Genomic DNA, 25,300 nt, shown 5'->3' with positions numbered 1-25,300 from the left:
CAGTGGAAGACAGGAGTGCCTGGCGTGCTATGGTCCATGGGGTCATGAAGAGTCAGACATGACTAAACAACAACAACAACAACAACAGTTTTAAGCCAGTGCCCTTGGGAAAGCTGAGCAGGGGTGAAGGTGACTCCTGCAAGTGAGCTTTTGTGGAGGGATGGTATTTTTGTCTCCCATTAACAGTTATCTAAGGACCAGTTCCAAGCCTGAGCTCAGTCTACGTAGACTTTCCTGGCTCCTTTTGTTTTTATTTTATGAGCGATTAAAACAACATTTTAATAAAAAATTATAGCAAAGACCAGTGGTGCCAACTTGAATAAAATATTGGGGGGGGGCAGGGAAGCCCCGCCCCACATAATCAATCACATGATGTGGCGCACACACCCCATTTGAATGTCAATGCCCAACAATGGGGGGAGAGGGGCTCAAATATTTTATTGGGGGGGGGGTTGAAGGCCCCTTGGCCCCTTGGAGATGGTGTTGAACTACAAATCCTATCATCCGTGACCACTGGACGTGATGTCTGGGGCTGATAGAACTTGGGAGTCCAGTAACATCAGGAGAGTGACAGGAACCCCCCGCCACTCGCCTTTAGTTATTTATACCCCATGTTTCTGTGAAAAAAAAAATCAAATTCAAGGTGGCCTATAACTGATATATCACAAGAGGCGAAAGAGGGACCTAAGTTTTGCCTGTGGTCTCTCTCTCTCTCTCTCTCTCTCTCTCTCTCTCTCTCTCTCTCTCTCTCTCTCTCTCTCTGTTTGTGTGTGTAGGGGACAAGCCTAACTGACACCCCCCTTGATGTTTATGCCCACCTTTGCCCCACACCTGCCTTGGATGATAATAACTGTATAATTATAATAAAGTTTCAGCAGAAAACCAGTGCTTACATCAGGAGCATGTCCTAGATCAGGGCCAGATGGGGGCATTGCTGACTTTTTTCCAAAATGAAAGTTAGCCTTGGATATCACACATAATTTGGCCCACCGTAATCCAGAAAGTGCCTTTAAAAACCAAGGTCAGGGTGAACTCTCGCAAACACTCCAGGCTGGTTTGGCCATCAGTCTGGTGGAGAGAGAAGCACTTCTCTGCCCGCCCCAGTCTCTCACACACAGACCCTTGCAAATATCCTTTCACCCAGAAAAAAATTAAGTCTACAGGACAATACTAAACATCTTTTGTTATAGCTTGCACACTCCAGGCATAGGAGAGAAATTGATATTAATACACGTTTCTCACCTTCACTATTTATTCCTATGAAACTTCCTGTGTAATACATAATGCTCTTTTTTTAAAAAAAAAAGGTGAAGGAAGAAAACCTGAAGTATCGTTCCAAAGGAGACAGAGACACTTAAACATTGTTTGGATATAAATCATAAAACAGTGGCAAATCGTATGCACTTCCAACAAAACAGATGGGGCAGATAAGGGAAGATGGAGAATATTCTCGGCGTAAAGAGGCATTGTCTTGAGGACACGCTGCGTACCAGCAGGAACCATTTCCACCCGCTAGTCACTCAGATCTGTCTCATTGCAACAATGATTTAAGCAGCTGCTTAAAATGGCTGTAGTGCAAAGATATATGCTGCAATTCAAGACCTAAATGGCCCAGGTGAATCCTGGGTCAAGCATTACTTTGGAGTTGCACTCCTTGAACAGCAGCACCCCACTCCCCTTACACGATACATGACTGCACAAAATGTAAAAGTGTCACACACAGAGGCATCAGGTCACATAATTAACATCTCCACACCACACCAGAGAGTTTAAATGAATAGCCTGTACATGTTCCCCTAAAGGTCAATGTCTGCATGAACTAGCTTTATGCAGGCTGTTTGTGGAGGTCTAATTCTGCCTGCTATCCTTTGTTGTTGTTTGTTGTTGTTTAGTCATTTAGTCGTGTCCGACTCTTCATGACTCCATGGACCAGAGCATGCCAGGCACTCCTGTCTTCCACTGCCTACTGCAAGATCTGTTTAATTCAGGAGAGAAAGTGCTATTAGGACTTAGCACTCGATCCTCAAAGACAGCAGCACTCACACAGTGTGGTTCTATGCCTCCTACACAGTTGGCTTGATCCACATACCCTCCAAAATTTCTCTGATGAAAATAGGAATGTCCTATTTCATAAACGTCATCAACATCATAATTTTATTATTCACCGTATATTTTCGTGTATAAGGCGAAAATAGAACCCAAAATTAAGACAACAATATTTTAAACTAGGGTTGCCAAAACACTGGTTGGCTGATGAGAGCAGCAGCAGCAGTGCTTGGGTTGGTGAAAGATTTTGCTCCTCATACTTCTCCTCCTGCTGCTGCCTGGGGTTTGAATGGTGGCACTGAGCATCTCGCTGCTGCCACAGTGGTAGCTGTTGAACAGTGACAGCTACTGGGCAAGCGCCATCTTTGGGGGTGATCAGCGGCAGCAGCAGAATGTTATTGAGCTTTTGGGGGGCAATTGCCCTCAAGGTTGTTAAGCTTTTTTGTCCAAACCACAACCCCCGATTGCCCCGCGGAATGCAGGGTCCAGCCTGCCCAACCCTGTGTATTAAACAACCATCTGTGTATGAGACAACCCCCAATTTTTTCCTATTGTTTTTTTCTTAGCAAAAAGCATAATCTGATACATGTAAAAATACGGTATACCTCACCCATATGACTGGGTTGCCCCAGCCAGTGTGGGTGGCTTCTAACATATAAAAACATGAAACATTACAGAACTTCCCTATACAGGGCTGCCTTCAGATGGCTTGGGGGTCAGGTAACTCCATATCCACCAACATTTCTCTGATGAAAATAGGGACATCCTAAGGAAAAGTGGGACATTCCTGGGTCAAATCAGAAGCTGGAATGGCTTCTGTCAATCCAGAACTGTCCCTGGAAAATAGGGACACTTGGAGAGTCTGCTCTCCATAGAACTGGGAAGGGGAATCTGTGGCCCTCCAAACATTGCTGAACTACAACTCCCATCATCCCTGGCTATTGACTATGTTGGCTTGACTGATGGGTGTGTGAGATCAACATCATCTGGAGGGCCATAAAGACAAGGACTTCCCTACCATAGAAAGACAAAAGCTGCATTTACAAAATGCATTTAAAGCACACGAATCCTGGGGACTGTAGTTTGGCAAGGGTGCTAGGAACTATAGTTCTGTGTGTGAAACCACCATTCCCAAAATTCTTCGGGAGAAGCGATGTGCTATCAATGTATGGTGTGTATGCTGCCAAAAGTTGCATCCAGGTGACCGTGGATGATGATCACCACTCACCTAAAGAAGTAGAAACTTGTTTCATCGCACTAAGCGATTGCATTGCCTTGAAACAAAGCAGTGCAGTGAGACCTTTTGATGGTGTGGCACGAAGTGTCAGCTGAATCAAGTTTTAAGAGCAAAGTGGTTGCCGTGCTACACTCACATACAGGCATATGCCCCCAGCTTGTAAGCCAGCAAAGGGTGAAGGGCCAAGAAGATCCACAGAGAGCACAGGAATGATACAGACACACATCAAACTTATGCACTCCTAGGCTCCCAGAGACTGTCAGTTTGAATCTATTTACATTTTCCCTTCTGGTGTTTTGAGGATTAATCCAAAGCTTCAAGCACTGTTCATAGATCCTTCTTTTTCTTTTTAAGGGCATCTGGGAAACCTAAAATAAAAAAATGACCAAAGGTCAGCTGAGTGAAGGGGTCGTTATTTCCCCCCTACACTTCACCCATGGGTGCGGTGTAGCTTAAGAGCTTCCAATCTGTTCTATCTTTACTAAAAAGACTATCATAGCTCTGCTGATCCAGAGACACTGTAGGACTACAGCTCAGCCAGCGCTAAAACCCAAGCCAACCTAGGCAAACAAAAAGTTTCATGGGATGGAGAATGAATGGGTGCTTGGGTGGGTGGATGGATTTATTATGGTCACAGACCAGAAATCATGGGATAGAGAGGATATGATACAAGGATAAGGAACCTGTGGCCCTCTAGATGTTGCTGGACTACAACTCCCATCATCCCTGGCTGTTGGTCATGCTGGCTGGGGCTTGAGAAAGTGGAGTCCCCCCCTTCCCTGAGGCAATGGTTCTTAGCCATAGGGCACATGTGTCAGGATCCCCACCCTTCCTAGTGTACAAGTGGCACTCAGGAACACCCAAGAACACCTGATGAAGTATTTCCTTCCTGGAGTTTACTACAGCCACTGAGATAGGCTAGTCCAGGCATCCCCAAACTGCAGCCCTCCAGATGTTTTGGCCTACAACTCCCATGATCCCTAGCTAAGAGGACCAGTGGTAAAGGATGAATGGAATTGTAGTCCAAAACATCTGGAGGGCAGAAGTTTAGGGGTGCCTGGGCTTAGTCTGAGACTGTGATTAGCCCCTTCACTTGGAGCAGGAATCCGAACACAGGTTTCTTACAAGGCAGGCTGTGCTGTGTCAGACAAAAGGCCCTTGTAGTTCAGCATGCTGCTGCTGGGAAACTCAGATGCAGGACAGAAGGGCAGTAGCCCTCATCTCAGGGACGTCTTACCCACAGGCGCTAGGGTTGCGGGGCACCCAGGCGCTGGGCTCTCAGGGGCACCAGTCCAGGGCCTGAGAGTTGAGTCTGGGGAAGAGCCTGCCCATCAGTTGGAGAGCCGCGTGTTCGGGGGCGACTGAGCCAGCAAGACGCTGAGGTGGCCGGCCAGCTCCACCTTCCTGCGTGCTTGGGACTGGGCAACCTGGGGGGAGCGGATCTTTGCACCCCAGCACTGCATGTGCTTAAGACAGCACTGCCTCATCTGTTTTGCCTCCTTTGTCTGGTATTCAGAGGTATACTGCCTTCGAGTTTGGAGGTTCTATTTAACCACCATTGCTAAAAGTTGCTGGTAGGTCTATCTTCCCTGGATTTCTCCAATACTTTCCTCACCCCAGGAACTGCTGGACCCATGTGCAGCTCCCCATGTGGTGAACCAGTGAACTGCAGGTGACATTGTCTCAATAAAAGCACCTTCAGGCCCTGGACCGATTCCACACACCCTGGCTGCCCATTGGATCCTCCTGGGCGGCCAGAAAAATAAAAGAGCTTCCTGTTTCAGTTGACCCTCGTCTAAGCAAAAGAGAGAGAGAAAGGGAAAGGAAAGGTCTTCTTGCACTTTGGTGTGTAGCTATATCATGATTGTTCTTCATATGCTCAAACTGTCTCATCCCACCTGGTGCTGATTTCTGCACCAGCTGAAGTTTCTGAACTGACTTCAGAGGCAGCCCCACGTATAACGTGTTGCGGTAATCTAACTTAGAGCTTACCAGAGCATAGATGACAGAAGTTAGGCTATCCTGGTCCAGATAGGGGTGTAGCTGGGCCCCGAGCCCAAGCTGATGCCATGGTATTCCATGCCATTGAGGCCACCTGAGCCTTAAGTGACAGCAATGGATCCAGAACTTCATCCTAGCTGTGTGTGTAGCTTGGATGGGAGGTGTAGCCCCATCAAGAGCAGTCAACTTTCCAACCATCTGGTCAAGGGTGTCTCAGTCTTATCTGGATTGAACTTCAGCTTGTTGGTTCTCATCCAGTCCATTAGTGAAGAAAGACATAGGATGATGAACTACATGGACCACTGGCCTGGCCCAACGGGGCTCTTTATACATATCTGTCTGATAGGAGTGATTTATACAAGTGTAGAACACGAAAACTTAATAAGAAAGCTTTGCAAATACTACAACAAATCCGTGCTTTCCACTGGTTACACTCAGAACTGGATATGAAGCTTAAAATCCATAACATTAGATCTATAATAGTTATAACTCCTTATGATCCTACCTAGTATAATTGATTTATATATGACTATTGACTTAACTGTAATAAGATTTGCTAAAATTGCAGAAAAGCCACCCAACGTTTCATGCAACAGCAAGGTCTGTTGATTAAAAATAAAGGAACTCGAAACATTTACGAATAGCGATGTACCAAAATAAACATTTGCAGAATGTTTAGAGACCAATGCCAGAAAATCCAGTAGACGGCACTATTAAAAAAAAGATGCCCCATTGAATGACTTTTGGCAGGTCAAGAAGAAAAGCGGTATTAAAGCAGAGAAATATACTATGTTATAAACCAAAGAGCCAAAATAGAAAGTGAAATCATTCCAGATTTCACACTTCTTTTATTAGGTATTTTTCATTTCACAAAGAACATAAAAACTTCCATCAGATATTGTAAAGCTATATAAAGAGACAGCCTTCTGAAAGACATTTTGTTGTTGTTGATGCCACTGCAAAGAGAGCAGCTTTTATATTTTATGAATCCTAACATTGACAAAAAGGACATTAGGCAGGCATTAGCAGTGTCGCAGACACCGCCAAGGACTGAATCGGAGACACTCCCTTGCTCCAGACTCGCTATAAATCCTGGGAAGACAGTGCCCCTGTTTGCACAGAATGCAAAGTCAAAAATCCTGGCTTGTGGCAGACTATGCATGAGAGCTCTGCATCAGCACTCAAACATGCCGTTCCTCCCTTTGCATGAGCAACTGATCAAGAACTGAATCCTAAGCAATTATTATGATATATTTATGCCCCACCTTTTTTTTCCCCTGACAGGGACTCGAGGCAGCTTACAAATGACATAAGAGCAGCTAAAAGCATAAGGGGGGTCATTTGAAAACAATTAAACATAAACAGAATTTAAAACGATCTGTTAAAAACATAAAGACACTCACAACACAAACAGCATGGCACTAGCCTCCTCATTAAAAGCAGTCAGTTTCCAAAAGCATGTTGGAACAAGAAGGTCTTCACCTGTCAGCAGAAGGACAAGGAGGGAGCAGCCACCAGGAAAGCCCTCTCCCACGTCCCTACCAAGAACACCTGTGAGGGTGGCAGGACCGAGAGAAGAGCCTCCCCGCAAAATCTCAGGACCCGGGCACCATCCAGCACTTAACTCTAGCTTCTGATTATGCCTTAGTCCTTAAATTATGGTTAATGGCTTCCAAACAAGTCAGTATATGAACCATTGTTTCCTTGTTCATATGGGGAAACTTCAGCTTAATTTGCCATCTTGGCTGTTTCAGCCAAGGTTTGAAGGGACTTCCAGACCATGGTTTGCAGAAGCAGCTTTCCAGATGCAGTGGAACAGCTACACTACTTTCTTAGAAGGTGAGTCACTGTTACATAACAGGTGGGTAGGTCATGCACTGCGCAAACCTCCTCACCACTACACCTCTCCCAGTAAGCAACTAGGACCCACCAGCCTGGAACCTAGCGTAGCAGCTGGCTTGTGTTACCCATTGTTGAGCTTTTTCTGCAGGAGCTAGGCAGTCTGATCATATCACACCATTCCTGCATCAGTTCCATTTAACCCATTTACAGGTTAAAATACAAGTGATAATCTTTGAAGCCTGAACAGCTTATTTGAAGGACCATCTGCACTGATATGCATATGCCCAGGTCCAAAAATCAGGCTCTGCTCTTAAGCTCACCACTAAAGTTAGTAAGGGACAAGGCCGTTACAGTGGTGGTACCACAACTTCGTAATCCCCTTCCCTGCGAACTTCACGTGGCCACCTCTCTTGTGGTCTTAAAGCACTCCCTAATAATGTCTTCATTTGTTTGGGGAGGATGAGACATCCTCACAACCACCAGGGAAGCCATCAGAGACTCTTTCGTTGCAAGGTCTGGTAAGTGGTCGCTCACTCACCTGGCCTAATGGAGTCAATACAACTCTTTGTTCTCTAGTCCCACCGGAGCCAGCATGCTCTCACACCACTGCAATGGAAGTTCCCCCTAGGATGTACTGGAATATTGAACGAACTTCAAAAGAGTTTTAGCAACACATGTCCAAATAATGACTCTCTGCAACACATCACAGTCCACCTTTCAGCATGGTGTTTTTGAAGCTTTTGCAAGTTGAATGTGTTAGCAGAGTCACTTGAATAATGCAGAGTCCAGAGATAAAAGGACTCCTAATAACAACTTTGTTGAGGAAATCTGAACAAAAACAGCATATAATTTGAGGAGAAAGGAACAGAGAAGTTTTGTCCGTCTAACTTAAAGCCTTATACATAGCAGGGAGACATCCTGTGTAAGCTGAGGAAAACACCCTCAGAACTACACAGCCAATCAGGGCACATACTACCTCAGCAAGCATCATGTTGCTCTACATGCTTGCTAAGCACCACCTCCACCAACCCCCTTGGTTAGCTGACTTACTGACAACGTAATTAACCCTTAAGTTACAAACCGAATGATCCCTTCTGTAGCGCTTCCAGCAGAAACTGAAGTTTGTTGTCACTCTTGTTCCTCTCTTAAGCAAGGATGTTTGGGCCCATTCTCCAGACACATGCATCCAACTGACACCACTCTTCTTGCAATCGTTCATCCCCTTTGGTTGTGCTGAAACTGCCACCACAAATACAGATATCTTAGTGTGGAGCTAGCTAGAGATTACATTGGACACCAGATGCCAAAAAAGGTGCAACAACGTTGCATTCTCTCTAGGTGTGCAAGGACGAAAGAAACAAAATTGAGGCACACTTTAGAATGGTAAAGTACTAGAAAATTATGAGGAACTCCCTCCCTGCTTGACCACACCTATTGCAGCAGGGATTTTAAGTTAATACAGTCATACCTCGGTATAAGTACACTTCGGTTTGAGTACTTTCAATTTAAGTACTCCGCGGACCCGCCTGGAACGGATTAATCCACTTTCCATTACTTTCAATGGGAAAGTTTGCTTCAGGTTAATTACACTTTAGGTTAAGTACAGACTTCCGGAACCAATTGTGTACTTATTCCAAGGTACCAGTTTAGTATTCTACTATGTTTATTTGCTGAATATATGTCTCTGCTGGCGGCTCCTGTTTGTTTTAAACCTGGTTTTATTTTGATTGTTCTATTATTTTATTTCTTATGTTTACAACACTCAATAACACAAACACACACACACACACACTCAATCCCAATGTGTTTCAGGGAAAAATCTTCCCACAGGGTACTCAAAGAACAAATTATAATTCAAAGTTTTAAATCTCATAAAATTCTCATCACATGCTGTATATAATAAGCAATTACGTAGTGACTTTGCATATTGCATACGTTTTGCATTATGATTTACCTTTTAAAAAACATATTGTCGCTTTCAATGTGCACAAGGAAGGTTTCAGTACCATTTTGAGGCTTGCCCTGGGTTTTTTCTCCCATTCTTTCTCTTTCGGTGCATACACACCATACATTTAAAGCACCATACAATTCCCCAAAAGAATTCTGGGAACTATAGTTTGTTGAGGGTCCTAGGAACTGTACCTCTTCATGGGGTTAACTACAGTTCCCAATATTCTTGGGGAGGAAGCCAGGTCCTTTAAAAAGTATGGTTTATATGCAGCCTCTCTTTGTATCTGATGCTCTCCTCTCTTTCTTCTTTATCTGCTCTTTCTGTGTAATGTTCAGGCATAACTACACGTAAATGTTGCATGCATCACCACCTTATGAGTTTTTGTACATCCCATTCCACACAACTGCCTGCTCTTTAGGGGGACAGGGAGAAGACAATTACAGTGCTACCTCGGTTTAGGAACAGCCCCGTTTACAAACTATTCGGTTTACGAACTCTGCAAAACCGGAAGTAGTGTCCTGGTTTGCAAACTTTACCTCGGTCTAAGAACGGAATCCGAACGGTGGAAGGGCACCACCGGCGGGAGGCCTTATTAGGGGAAGCGTGCCTCGGTTTAAGAACAGTTTCAGTTTAAGAACGGACTTCCGGAACGGATTAAGTTCGTAAACCGAGGTACCACTGTACAACAAATGGGGGAAGATAATAGAACATAAGGCTACTTTTCTCAGTGTCAGTCACATGCTTGTGTTAGTATCTTGTTCTGCCCTCACCAAATAGCAATAGAGAGCCTACCCAAAGAGGTATGTTTATTAGAAATGTAATAAACTCATGATCACCACCATTTCAGCTGATTGTGCAAGCGGGATCTCATTCTCTGAGACCTCCCTGCTATTAAATACTTTTAGAAAAACTACTTGTGTGTATATTTCAGGGTGGAGCGGAGGTGACATTTGCTGAACCACCAGAACAGCAAATGATGGAAAATGCAGTTCTCATCACAGCATTAGCTATTTTGTCTCTCAAGTTCCGACTGAACTGCAGTGACACCTCCTGGTAAGAGACAGAGGCTTAATAATGTTTTCATTCCCTCCTTGTGAACTTTCTTGTCCATTCGTGTGTGTTCCCCACCCACCCAAAGCAGGCAAGGGATCTTCTTCAGCCTTCTGGTGGAGACCAAAAAAGGGTTTTCTGCTGACTTTTAAAACAACAACAACAACAACAACAACAACTCACAATTTGTGTAGGAACTTGGGAATGTTCCAAAGCAAATAATCAACAGTAATAAAAAGCGCCCTAAACAAAATTAAAGCAGCAGTAGCAATAAACTAAACTTTTATGAAAGGCACAATTTCTAACACACGGCATCGGGAAATCCATGATGAACACTCCCACTTTTAAAGAAAAATAATACAGATTACAGAACAAAAAATTACAGTCGTGACCCATCAAACAAATTGATCCAATGTCTTTACAAAGAGTTGCATTTACCTTACACACACACACACACACACACACACAAACACACACACACAGTGTTACTAGTTTGATAGAACTTCAGGCCTAAAAATGTAACAGAAAGTCTTCAATTTCTTCTTGATAACAAGAAGAATTAGGGATATTTATATAGGCGGGGTCTGATCCTACAACAAACTGATTTGACCTTCTCTGTCCATCCATACACAACAACCCTAGGGATAGGTTCATCTGTCAATTTTGGTTTCTCTCTGTTTTTCACTTTTCAAATCTTAACTTCAGTTCTCCATAAGTTTCTGATTATTATTTTTTAAAGTCCTCATGAAAATGCATAAGCATCTTAGTACAAATTTCTCCTACCACACACACACACACACACACACACACACACACACACACACTGCTCTACGTAATTTTGGCTATGTATACAACTTTGCAAAGCAATTTTCTTTAATATAATGCATATGTGTATATGTCATTTTCACTAAATAATGCATTTATTTGCACACTTTAGTGCAGTGGTTTGCAAAGTGGGCGGTAAATGACTGCCAGACATTGAAAAGCCGGTATCACTGGATCAAGTTAATCCATTTTGCTGAATTAATTAAACTAAATAGTTTTAATTGGATTTTGAATAAATGTGCAATTAATTGTCACTGTTTTGAATTATCTTCCTTAGTAGGTCATGCAAACTGCTATTCCGAGTAATCCTCTTTACAGGGTTGGGGGAACTGGGGATGAGTTTATGGAACCAAGGGGCCAGCGACCAGAAAAAGTTTGGTAACCACTGCCCTGGTCTAAGCTTCTTTGTACATATGACTTGGCTGGAGAACTCACCTTCAAAATTCAGAGGAGTGCACATTTCAAAGGATGGTTGTGCTTTGGTTTGTGTATGGTTTGGGAGAGGATAGATTAGCCAAGTTTGCCTTTAAATGCACACTAAATTGAATCTCTCCCCCCTGTATCCCTGGAAAGAACTGAAGCAAAGCCATAACTCAAGGACTTAAACCAGTGGCACTTTCCTATTGCTGACGAGGAATTTCTGTAAATCATCAGAATGATTGCAAGATGGAAGAGGGGAAAGCACTGGTTAGAGTTTTATAGACATGAACCTGGCTCCAGGGTAGGGGTAACATAGCAAATTTATTTATTTGCTTTATACCCCACCCCTCTAGCACCAAAGCACAACTCATGGAGGCTTGCAACATTTTAAAATTACAGCTTCACAAAACACTACTGTAAAACAATAAGTGAATGAGACAGACAAGTTGTAAAAGCAGTCTGCCTGATAAAGAAGCCTGCCAGAATAAAAAGGCCTTTAGCAAACAGCAAAAAAGGAAAAGAAAAAGAGGAGGGAGGGAGGGAGGGAGGGAGGGAGGGAGGGAGGGAGGAAGGAAGGAAGGAAGGAAGGAAGGAAGGAAAACAGTGATGGAGGAGACCAATTGTACTTTGCAGGGCAAGATGTTTCATAATCTGGGTGAAGGCCCTGTCTCTTGTCCTACCGTAGGACAAGAGACAGGGCCTTCATGCCATCTCTCTAGGCAGGGAGGCAAAGAAAGAGGTTTCACCTTCTGATCTTAGGTAGCAGGTTGGATGATAAGAAACAGGTGGATCCTAAAGTATTTTGGACCTAAGCCATTTAGGGCATTAAAGGTAATCTGCCTGGTTTGATTTCCATTTCCCTGGATCTCCCTTATGGTCACTTCTATCAAAGTCAATAGTTCAGTGTCAAGCGACTGCATGCAGAAGGTCCCCAATGCATTCCTGGTATGTGTGCAGTTGGGAGCATCATATAGCAGGCAATAGGAATGGCACTTCTCTGCCAGAGACCCTGGAGAGACACTGCCAATCGGTTTTGAGATAGATGTGAAAGAGAGTTTCTTGTGTTCCTAATTTTCAGCATAGGAGGTGAGCAGGGGGCTGTCATTGGTATTGTCATTCTTCATCAATAAAAAGAAGCACTTTCACTGCAGAGGTGAAACTGATAAAGAACCAGAAACTCCCTTGTAAATTTCGCCTCTACAATGAAGGGACTTCTCTAATTTTGTTACCAGGAATGGAGAGATCCCTCTAATTCCACTCCCATCTCAGCTTCACATGTGACTGATTTCTGCATGCATCAAAAAAGGATATAACTTGTGCACATCTCCCCAAAACACCTTTCTGTATATATTTTTAAGCAGAGTACTGCACTGCAAAATTCAAAGATTTCAACCTACTAATTCATAAAAGGCAAATTGTTTCAGTTTGCTTAAAAGTGGAGACCAGACAAAATTTCTGCCATTCCTTCTTGCGGCAGACGCGGAGGGGAAAGCTTGATCATTTTACACCTATTCAGTCTTTGTAGTCTCCATAGGGGAAGCAGATAACACAAAACTAGTAATGAACATGTAAACCAGGCTTCCTACAACTCCCATGATCCCTAGCTAGCAGGACCCGTGGTCAGGGAGGATGGGAATTGTAATCTGAAAACATCTGGAGGGCCAAGGTTGAGGAAGCGACTAGTGATAGCAAGCAGAAGAGTCTCACAGCTGAGGTGGAGCTACTATACTAGCTTTCAAGCAGATGGAGAGCTTTCAGTTACTGGGAGGAAGAATGGGAAAGGTAAGACAGCGAGGAGATTAGCATCGTGCATATACATTAGTTGAGTCAAGCCAGTATTCCTGCTGGTGTGTTAAAAGGTAAAGGGACCCCTGACATTTTTCGGTCCAGTCGTGACCGACTCTGGGGTTGCGGCGCTCACCTCGCATTATTGGCCGAGGGAGCCGGTGTACAGATTGCAGGTCATGTGGCCAGCATGACAAAGCCGCTTCTGGCAAACCAGAGCAGCGCACGGAAACACCGTTTACCTTCCTACCTTACTTATTTATCTACTTGCACTTTGACGTGCTTTTGAACTTCTAGGTTGGCAGGAGCTGGGACCGAGCAACGAGAGCTCACCCCGTCGCAGGGATTCGAACCGCCGACCTTCTGATAAGCAAGCCCTAGGTTTAACCCGCTGGTGTGTTAGCACCATGCTAAACTCCCTCCCAACTTGTCCCTCTCCTTCCTGGTAAGCAACAGAGACCCACCTGCTAGGGAGATAGCTTGGTGGCTCCACCCTACTTGACAAACTGTTCTGGTATCAGGTTTGCATTTCTGCATATAGCCATACCTTGGTTTTCAAACAGCTTAGTTCACGAACAACTCAGAACTCAACCATCGCAAACCCGGAAGTAGGTGTTATGGTTTGCGAACTTTGCCTTGGAAGCCGAACGTCCAATCGGAAGCCACACCTTGGTTTCTGAACGTTTCGGAAGCTGAACGGACTTCCGGAACACATTCTGTTTGAAAACCAAGGTACGACTGCATAAGGTATCAAAATGCACAAGCCAACTCCACACTCTAATGCACGTTCATGTGCACAAATGCATTTTCTGGATTCTCTTATTTATCTATAGCTATCTATGCACAGACGTTGTTCACTATAAATTACAGCTCAGTGGTAGAGCATCCGTCTTGCATGCAGAAAGTCCCACGTTCAATCCCTGGCATCTCCAGGTAGGATTGGGAGGCACTCCTGCCTGAAACCCCAGAGTGTCATTGTAGACCAGTGTTTCCCAAACTTGGGTCTTCAGCTGGTTTTGGACTACAACTCCCATCACCCCTAGCTAGCAGGACTGGTGGTCAGGGATGATAGGAATTGTAGTTCAAAAACACCTTAAGACCCAAGTTTGTGAAACACCAGTGTAGACAATACTGAGCTAGATGGACCAGTTGTCTGACTAACTATAAAGCAGTTTCCTGTGCCCAGAAAACCAGTGATATGCAAGACACTCCCTGAGTATCCAAGAATTTAAGATGGATGCCCAGAAAGCTTTGTAAAAATAAAGGGGCTGGTTTTCCACAGCGATACAGCAGGTTTTGCTACCTGTCCAAGCATGCATGATGAGAGGAGAGGGATGCACTGGGGTAGAAAATACTTCCTTTTTTTAGAGGGGAGGGCTTTAATTAAAATCAACCAGTGGCAAGAATATGCTGACATGCACTTGTGGAAGGAACATCATGCCCCCAAACTCACTGATTTAAATTTGAGGTATGCCATAAGGTTCGGAGTTACTAACTCTGTGATGAACCTTTGGCAGCTTTGATTTCCCGGTCAAAACTAATTCTTTCAGCAGGAAGGAAATCATTTCACTGGGCAAACATTCACTGTTCTATGTAGTGTCTACTGTTTCAGTTCCTCCTCCTCCACCCCTCTCCCAGGTGCTGATCTTTTCTGGATTAGTGCCCTGGCTGATCCTCCCTTTTCAAGTGTCTGAGTAAATGGGATTTCATAATGCTCCAGAGTCAAATCTGATTCGGCTAGATGGCAATGCCACTGAGGGACATCTGTAGTGAGACCAGCCTGAAGAAGCAAGTCAACATTTCCGCACGAATTAAAAATAAAGGAAGGTGCTTTTCAGAACTGCCAAAAAGTCTGTTGACCACCTTAACCTGAAGCTGAAAATGACCTTTTCTTATGCATATTCATCTTCGTAAACTGCAGGCTGCTGAGATTAAAACTACTGCTCAGCATTTTCTAAATTCTGTTTGTTGCTAGGGCTGCAGTCTTTAATCAGCTTGGGCCATCAATCAAAAACAGTTTTAATAAACTAAAAAAGGAATCCCAGATTAACAGGGTGCTAACACTTTGCCTTTAAAATGTTGGTTGTTTTTTAATATTAGTACATTTAAACCAGGATTTCCTAAACTTCTGCATTCATTGTCCTCTTGATGAGTTTATAATGTGGTCGTTGACCCCCACACCCAAATTCTTAGCAATGTAAATGATATTAACTCGAGAAAAATCAATATATAATCAACATATATAATTACCTTAAAAACTGAAACTCTGCACTATATACAATTGCTTAACAATAAAGCAGTATGGCCTGAGAATTCTATTGTGGATTTTGTCTTATTAAATACATTGTGTCCTGGTTCTAGGGGAAAGATGGAAAATTAATGAAAATAAAAAGACATTGGTTCATCACAGGCAAAGGAGATGCACTCTGTACCTGTCCATGCTCTTGAATTCTGACTCATTTCATGAACCTCTTTTCCACCACAGGGCTATTTTTGACCCCCAGGGGGTCATCACCAACCACTTTGTGAAACCCTGGATTAGATAAACATTAATCAGATAAATTTTAAATCAAGTTGATAGCCTTACTTATTAGAGGATTTCATTTCTGCAAACATGCCAGCTAACTTTATATATTTCTCTTCTACACAAATGAAAATGAGGGGAGGGGAGATTATTGGCTTTTCTCCTCCTCTTCTTTAGAGAGGTAATTATGACATTTTAAAAACTACTTTGCACATCCGGCAAAGCAATCAAGAAAATTCATTTGACAGCCACTGTTTTTCCCCAGTGTCGAACTGTCTGCCAGAGTGTAGAAACGGTGGCAATACGTTCAGCAGAGCTCCTAGAGCAGGCACATCTGTTGAGCGACATGCTGCTGCACATTAAAAGCAATGCAAGAGGAGCAAGGGAGACGCACCATTTCACTTAAGAAGCAAGCAGAAAGCCAAACGAGCCGCGTTCCTCCTTCTGTTGCATGCAGAAATTAAAGAGTCTAATTGGAAAGCCATTTCTGCAGGTTTTAAGCACAGATAAAATGCGGGAGAAAGAACCACCACCACCCCAATTTGGGGACAAATAGAACCAAGTAAATTTTCAGAGGCAGCAAGGGGGGTTGGACTAGATGACCCTTGTGGTACCTTCCAACTCTAGAATGCTATGATTCTGGAAACTGCAAGAGAGCTGTTTTACTCAAGTCCTCTTTGAAGGCATCTCACAGGCATCTGGCTGGTCACTGTAAGAACAGGATGTTGCAGTAGGTGAGCCCCTGGTGTGATCCAGCAGGCTCTTCTTATCTTCACAACAAGCAGCAGCCCGGAAGTAGCCATCCCCCTATATCGCTTCCTAGATGGGACATTATGAGCCCCTCCAGACTAGTGGGGGGTTTCGCGGGTGGATTCTGCACCACGCCACAATAGTGGGGGACTGATACTGGATTGTCCACACATCACTCTGCTTTAGTTGTTCTGCAATGCTTCCCAGTATTGGCACATTATTGCCATCTGGATGGGAGCTCTTGCACTAGAGTGCAACAAAAGCAGGACAAAAACCCAACAACAACAAATCAGTTGTATGAGAAGCCAAAGGGTTTCAGCAGGAACCTACAGGACATGCGCCAGTTGAAAACCAAGCAGTATGTCCACCCACAGACTTTTGCAGGTGTAAACAGTATTGAAAAGAGGGATTGCCATGATGGGCACAAATAATCATGATTGCACAATAAAAGGAACATATGTCTTCTTGCAACACTGCTCCCAGGGTAAATTATGGGGACCTGAAGACCCACACTGACTTGCAGCTCGGTACAATTTTTGTTTACTTTTTAAAGGGGGAATTACTACACCTGCTTATTTCAGGAAACCGGTGCCCTCACTTGAAGAAAATTAGGAGCTTTCTCCCTCCCCCAATCAATTTATTTACCCTTCCTTTCACCTGACCCCTTCCAAAACCTTTTCCAGAGAAAACCACTGGTGAGATGAAAATTTCAGGCCACCTTTACTTGAGATACTAAACCTATTTGTTCCAGTGTTCACAGTAGCTTCCCTATCACACCATCAGCTTGATGCTCATGTGTGCCCTAAGTTTATAGTCTCAAAATCCCACCCCCACCATCTTAATACTGGCCTTGCCAAGAAACCAGTAATTAGGAACAGTCCCATCCAAAAGCAATGTGGAAGACGGCGTCCTTGCAACACCAACAGGACATTGCAAAAGCGTTTTTGGGTAAATTCAACAGCTGAAAATGCTGAGGATTAGGATGTTTATTCCTATACCTGGCAGGAACAGGATGGAACACCAGGATCCTTTCCGGCTGGTTGCCCACATCCATTACGGCCAGATGTTCATCTTTCCACGAGTTTGGGGCTGGAAGACAGATCAATTTCCCTGGAGCTTTTCCACCACTTAAAAACTAAACATGCAGCCGGCAGGAGAAGCCACAATATGGGAAGCAGCCTCAGGATGACTTCCAATTTTTAAATGACAAAAAAAAACCACACACACCTAATGATGGAGACAACTGAAAACTTTTTTAGAGAGGGGTGAAGGTAGCATGACAGAGGCATCATTGGTCAAGGAGTGCATGTGCATTCATGTGCATGCACACACACCCCCACAAGCACACCAGTTGCTCAGCCTGAAAAAGAAATAGCGTACCTCAATGGCAGAGCACACAAACTGCATACAGAAAGTCCCGGATTCAGTTCCTGACATTTCCTTTCAAAAGGACAATGACTGGTTGACTTAATTACATGCTTGTCCTGCCCCTTCTTCCAAGGATCTCAGTGCAGGTGTGTGTGTGTGTGTTTGTGTGTTTTAACCCTCACATTTTATCCAATGACACCTGCCTTTAAATAAGATATAAAGGGTGTGTGCACGTACACCAAGCCACACCATCACCTTCTCATTTTAGAAATGCACGCAAGCACCAAACTCACCCTTTCCCACTCACTGCCTATGTGTACATTTTAAAGAGGGAAAGGCAGTGATTTTAAGGATCCTCATGACATTCTCCCCCTCCCTAATTCCCTGAGGACTTCAGGGGATTTTTTTTTTTTTACAAATAAAATAAATTACCTGATGTCGTTTCCAGAGTGACACCAACCCTTTAGCTATCCGCCATTTTTCGTTTTCAAGTGCTGAACTTTGTTCAGGCTGTTCTGTGCATGCAGTTTTCAGCAATCACATCAAGGTGCCTTTTTTGGGGGGGGGGGTACTGTTTCGTTCAATGTCTGTTGGGTGCTCGTGGATGCATCAGTAGCCTGTGAGGAGAAAGGGGGAGGGAATGAAAGATGAAAACTGCAGGTAAATTGTGCATATGCACACCAGTGTTGAAATTATGTTAAGATGTTCTCCGAGTTAAACAAGAAGGCGAGCAAAGCAGAATTTAGGGACCATAGGTCAAGGGTAGAGCATCTGCCTTGCAAGCAGAAGGCCTCCGGTTCAATCCCTGGCATCTCCAGGTAGTGCTGAGTCTCCTGCCCCAAACCCTGGAAAGCCACTGCCCATCAGATGACACTTAGCTAGATAAACCAATGGTCTGGCTCATATTAAGACAGCTTCCCGTGTTCCTTTATTCCTATACTCCTGTAACAATAACGGGACAGAGAACGTACACTCAACCCTACATGATTTAAGCATGTGCCCTTTTTATCTGGCACAAGAATCATCTCAGCTATCATCTTTTTCAATTCTGTTTGTATTTTTCAGGGCACTGACGTGACATTTTAGCAAAGCACGGCTTGAATTATGTGACAAGATCCATAGAGGCACCAACTGGCATTGTTTTACTGCAGCTTGCAATATCTACTTAGTATAAAATGAAACTCCGTGCTCCTTATTCACTACAATGAGGAATATAAAGGGTAAGAAATTCACTACAGTGCACCCTCCAGATACGAATTAAATTCGTTCTGGGGGTCCGCCCACAAGCCGAAAAGTCCATAGGCGGAAGCGCTGCTTCTGCACACATGCGCAGCACCATTGAGCTCTTCTGCGCATGCATGCACGGCGAACCCCGGAAGTATCCACTTCTGGGTTTGCCACATTCGTAACCCGAAAGTTACGTATCCTGAGCAGTACGTAACTAGAGGGTCCACTGTACAATGAAGAAAACAAAGGCCATAACCTTTTTAACTTTTGGCCAAAGCAGATGGAATCCTCTAGATCAGGGATCCCCAAACTAAGGCCCGGGGGCCAGATGCGGCCCAATCGCCTTCTAAATCCGACCTGCGGACGGTCCGGGAATCAGCATGTTTTTACATGAGTAGAATGTGTCCTTTTATTTAAAATGCATCTCTGGGTTATTTGTGGGGCCTGCCTGGTGTTTTTACATGAGTAGAATGTGTCCTTTTATTTAAAAGGCATCTCTGGGTTATTTGTGGGGCATAGGAATTCGTTCATTTCCCACCCCAAAAAATATAGTCCCCCCACAAGGTCTGAGGGACAGTGGACCAGCCCCCTGCTGAAAAAGTTTGCTGACCCCTGATCTAGATGGATTACGTATGCTATATTTTCCAGATAGAGGAGCTACAGGGCAGAATACACCAGTGAGAGTGATACTAACTCAGGAAGCAACATGGTCCCCAGAGATATTATTGTGGGGAAAGATTGGTGCCCATTGGCCAATGAAGGCAACCATCTCCCTCCTCCCCCAAGAATACCCCAGGGAAGCCAGAGCTGCTGGGAGCAGCCAAGTTATACTGAAGTGATAAGGTGCTTTTCTGATAAAAGAGAGGGGGAAATGGGGAGAGAGAGGGAGAGGGGGAGAGGGAGGGAGGGAGGGAAAGAACCTTAGTCACCCACCTTTAAAAGTAATCCAGTGTTCCCTGTCTGCACAAGGGCTCTCACACTAATGGACAGGTGAGTTATAATGTTGTACAATGGGCGGATGTAATGCACCAGCAAGCAAAAACTCATTGTGCAAGTGAATGTGCAATTTGTTGTGCAACGAAGTTGCCAGCAACCTGCTAAACCAACAACATTTCACTGGCACAAAATGTTTTGCCGTCAGTATACTGCTTAGCACTACTTTGGATATATCCATTACAACTTCTCCTAAGATCAATCCAATCTTTGGGGTACCCCCCAATCCTTTGCCTTTAAAAAAAATTAAAGTCTGAACACTTCTTCCCAGCACTAGATGCAACATAAACAAGACAGACTAGTACTAATACCAACAGAAAAGATGTTTTGACACAATATGAAAGCCCGAGATTTCCCGATACAGTACATAGATTATTCACTTAGCTAAATCAGCTCTTATTATTTATTACTATTACCACTATACTACCAATGGGAGGCAGGCTGTGTGCACGTGCAAAGACAAGATTCAACTAAGGATTTCCCAATACATTGATCAATCTCTCAGCCATTATGCCAAATCAGCAATTATTACTGCTTATTATTAGCATCATGCTGCAAATGGGAGGGAGTCCAAGAGAATGCACAGAGAAAAGACTCAAACCAGGGATTTTCCGACACATAATTTTAGTCTTAGCAATTGTAGTAAATCAGCTAATAACAATATCAGCCACTGGCAGTTTACTGCCATTTCGTGTTTATCTCACACTAAGTAGCATTAGGGCCAGTGCTGCCTGGCTGCTGGGACATTAGGATGACATTTCTGCCATCTCACCTCTACTCCTTGCCAAGCTTGGGAGCCATGCCATGCACAGGACCCCAGCCAGTCGTTGCTACAGAGAAGCTCAGTTCAGCTGGAATTCTGCACATCCCCTGGACCCATGTGATGCTTTTGGCTTTGTTCTGAGCAATAAGCATGACACTATTGCAAAGAATCAGAGAAAGCTCAAGCCTTGAAGGCATCCTTTCTTTGGAGGAAGCACTACTGGTTTGTTCCAGATATCCTCTCCCTAGTAGCTGCTGCACAGATAAATTTCCCTGCGACAACATATATGCATAGTGGATCACCTCAGTGCAAAACTAATTAGTCAGTCCCTTGAACCTCTGCCATATTGAATGCAAGAAGATGGCTTTACTTAACATTCATTAACCCTGGACAGTAGCAATAAGGCATCCTTCAGAAAGCACTTCTCCCAGTGATTGGACCAAGTCTAAATCTACATTTTTTGGGGGAAATGCCTCCACTATTCTCTGTGAAAGACCCTTCAGTCACCTGGCTGTGAGTTCTTGTTGGCCAGACAACCCTCATGACTCCTCTGCCACTATGCAGCATGAAGGCTGTACTGGCATGACTGTAAAAACAGTACTTTGGATACATTACCATGAAATGTCCCTGTCACCCAGCCCTGTCCTTAAGGATATTGCCTTCTGTGTTAGAGCTAATACCCAACAGAATAAATCAGGCATGGCCAAACTTGGCCCTCCCTAGCTAACAGGACCAGTGGTCAGGGATGATGGGAATTGTAGTCCCAAAACAGCTGGAGGACCAAGTTTGACCATGCCTGCTATAAATGGATATCTCTCAGTACCTGGGAGAAGGTATTGTTTTTGTTTGTTACTATGTTACTATGTTATGTATTTTTTGTGTTTTATATGGTAAACCACCCTGTGATCACTGGATGAAGGGTAGTATGGAAATTAAATAAACAAATAGTACAATCTTTTCCACTCAGGCTGTTCCACGGCCCATCCTTCTTTCCAGAAGACAGCTCTGCATGATTCTTTTCCAAGCTTGCTCCAACCTTGTGGACAGAAAACCATTTTTCCTTCTGCCTAGCTATACCCCCTTATTCCAGTTCCACATCTCCTTGCTTCACATACTTGTTTTTTGTTTTTGTTTTTCCTTTTTTTGGATAGGCAGGATCCTTGCAAGGAAGCATAAGCCAGAGTCTCCTGAAAGGAATCTTCCCACTTCAAGAAACCCAGGATGGAACCAAGTATAGGTAGGATAACTCTGAGCCTTTCTGGCAAAGGAAGTCTGAAGGCCAGTTGGATCTGCATGGCAGGAAGCAGAAACAGATTCTTTCTAACTTTCAGAGATTCCACCACTCAAAACCATCACTAGGTCTTGGTCCCAACTTTGCCCATGTTGCCATAGATCAGAGGGACAAATCAAGGAACTGCTTCCTTTTGCTCCTCCTCAGTCAAGAGAGGTAACTATTGCATGCCAGACCCCTTGCTCACCTACAGTTCTAATGAGGCCCAAACCTCCACTATTTGCATGTGATACCCCCTCCCTTCCTGGTGTGCTGCAATTTCCCCATAGTCCTACTGAACTCCCAAGGGTCAACCTATATACAATACCTACCTGTATCCCTATTGGGAACTGTTTAAGCTTACGGTCAAGACAATGTGGTTTACATGTGTAATTTCTTAAAAAACTCGCCATTTTACTCCCCTACATTCCTGTAACTGGCACTCCGAGCCACTCACACTTATTTCACACCATTTTATGTACCACAGTATTTTTTAACATAAAAAGTATACTGTGCTGTTCTTGCTAATCCCCCAAAGCAAGCAAGATAGTATCAGCATTAATTAGTTTTCACCCATTTCCCCGAATTAAGCAAAGTCATATTGTTGTTTATAAAGCAACTGTCCCCATTGCAATAATGTTTTTGTGCTGGTTTATCGTAAAGATACATGCAAGGCATGCCCAAGGCAACATGGTGTTATAGGATATTATCTGCTGACACAGGGGTGTGGAACCTCTGGTTTTAGGGCTGCCTGGCCCTCGCGATTCACCCCTGAGCATATCCCTCACAAGCCCTGCTCCACAGCCTCCTTGAGTGCTTTAGCCTGCCTGGAATATGTCACTGAACTGTGACGCTGCCTCTTGTTTGACCAGATGGAAGGAGGTGTCTTTCCGCCTGCACAGCAGGCTTCATTCCAGCCATGCAAAGGGAAGTTTGCATTGGTTCTTCACTCACTTTTGCCTCTGCCCACACTAACATGCAGACTCCAAAAGGATGTCCATAAGGGAATGTGACCCTCATGCTTGAGAAGTATTGCCCACCCCTGGACGAACACAACCAATCATAAATAAGCACCAAATGTCGAAAATAACTATGAAGCTGTCCATAGCATCAACGCAACTCAAGTCACCATCACACCAAAGCACCCTTTGTTCAGTCCCATCACGGCACTAACTTAATTGTGCACGGTGGGAAAGTCACAGTGAGGAATGGTTGGCTATATTGGATACGGTTCCTATGTAATTAATGTTGTTCAAGGACTGAAAGGATGACCCAAGGCATGATTGATTGAGCAACGGAAGAAAGAATTGATCAAGTTAGCTATGGGAACTTGGGAGCAAATGGAACATTGGATTTGGAATTGATTAGATTGAAAATGAAATAATGATCAGTAGGAATAATATATTCAGAACGTCCAGGAATTGGCCTGATGCACCAAGGAGGAATCATAATGTAGGGCAAACTAGAAGATGACATTAAAAGGGGCAGTAAATAAAGAGGAGAGAGAAGAGGAGAGAGAAGAAAATATTATGATCTCTGAGATACTAAGAGAAAAGGGGGAGGGGGCAGAGAGGAGGATATTAAAAGCAAAGGGGAGATACAAGCATTGCACAACAACCCCAATGCTTTTATAAAATGTATTTGCAAGTTGGAATTAATAGCGTTATTTATTTATCTGATGTCCAGCTGACCTCTCAATCCTGAAAAATCATCCAGCACAACTTAGATAAAAATAATAATGCAACACAGAGGGCCCTTTGATGCCCCCCATGGGATAACAAATTCTCCCTCCCACACCCAAAACTGCAGGTCCTTTTAAGCACCCAAAAGCTGAGAGAGAGATGCAAGCTGTAACAGCTTGATACCAGGAGGTGGGTGTTTGGGTCTTCTACTGCCACCTCCGACCCCTCCCACTCTCCTCTTGGACACTAAAAGGACCCATAGCCCTGGGGCATAGGGAGTAAGGTACACAGAGCCAGGAAACAGAAAAGCCGGGCAATAAGATTAATCAGCAAAGCAAGGTGGTGTAGCACTGATAGAGGAAGGATCATAGCTCAGTGGTAGCACCCGTATTGACAACACTGAGCACAATTGACCAATAGCTTGACTCTGTAGAAAAAAGCTCCCCGTATTTCTGTGTTCTCAATGGTTCAAAAAATAAGCTGGAAGTAAAGGAGTCCCTAGTTCAAATATCGCTCAGCCATTGGTAACCTTAAGCATCTTACCACCTTAGCCCGGGTGGCCATCAAAATTTCATTTGTAACAATGGTATGAGCTTTGCTACTTGACAGGGGATTTGGTTTGATATTGTAACCTGCTCTAAGCCTTTCTGATCAGACAGAAAAAAGACCTAGTGTGTAAGCCAGAATAGGTGCATGTTACTGGTTCTACATGGACTAAAGATGAGCATTCTATCTTTAATGGTCACTGGGAATCTGGGCCTGGACATGGTGCAAATGGACACCAGTAGGTAAAACCCGACAATATAGCAACCCTGTGTTTATCTGCTGTTTGTTTGATTTATTTTGCATTTCATTGCAAGGTCCCACAAAGCTACAACATCGTAAGATACAATTAAAAAAACAAACCAGATAAAACTGTTACAATTATAAAACAAGGAAAATGGTTACAAGTGGAACCAAACCGTTAGCTGCCTTTCCTTGCTCTATCATTGCATTGTATGACATCTGTGGCTATGGCACTAAGCAAGTAACAAATTCCATCAAGAACATATTGCAAATGGGAGGGAAGCACTTTTGCTGGAAACGCATAAATTGAACTGTATTTCAAAAGGCTGAATATACTTTAACTATAAGTGACAGGGATTAATCTCAGTTGGTAAAGCAGAAGACTCTTGATCTCAGGGTTGTGGGTTCAAGCCCCATGTTGCACAAAAGATTCATACATTGCAGGGGGTTGGACTAGATGGCCCTCACAGTCCCTTCCAACTCTACAATTCTAGGATTCTATCATATAAATCATGCAGTCTACTACTGAGCCAAGGTGCATGCTCTTAGAATGTTTTAAGGAAACATATGGTATATGACAGCCTTTCTTAACCTGGTGTCTCCCCAACGGTGTTAGGACTCTAGTTCCTATCCTTCTTGACCTCTGGTAACCACCCTCAGAAGTTCAGGATATGGAAGCCCAAGAGAGGGCCTTCTTTGTGGCAGCCCCTAAGCTGTGGAATCCCTTCCCCACAGAAGGCACCTTCACTATGCAGTTTCTGCCATATGATGAATACACAG

At 43.9% G+C, this 25,300-nt stretch overlaps 1 long non-coding RNA gene across 1 annotated transcript in view; it reads right to left on the bottom strand.

Annotated features, from left to right (window-relative positions):
• Positions 1–25,300, bottom strand: part of LOC132593168 (uncharacterized) — a 149,708-nt gene that overhangs the window by 113,517 nt on the left and 10,891 nt on the right. The window contains exon 2 of the long non-coding RNA XR_009558535.1: positions 18,232–18,416. This is a non-coding gene — a long non-coding RNA (uncharacterized LOC132593168). The remainder of the gene's footprint in view (positions 1–18,231; positions 18,417–25,300) is intronic.

The sequence above is a fragment of the Zootoca vivipara genome, chromosome 14 (genome assembly GCF_963506605.1).
Source record: "Zootoca vivipara chromosome 14, rZooViv1.1, whole genome shotgun sequence".
Taxonomy (NCBI): Eukaryota; Metazoa; Chordata; class Lepidosauria; order Squamata; family Lacertidae; genus Zootoca; species Zootoca vivipara.
The sequence above is the reverse complement of the archived record's forward strand: the minus strand, read 5'-3'. Positions and strand labels throughout refer to the sequence as shown.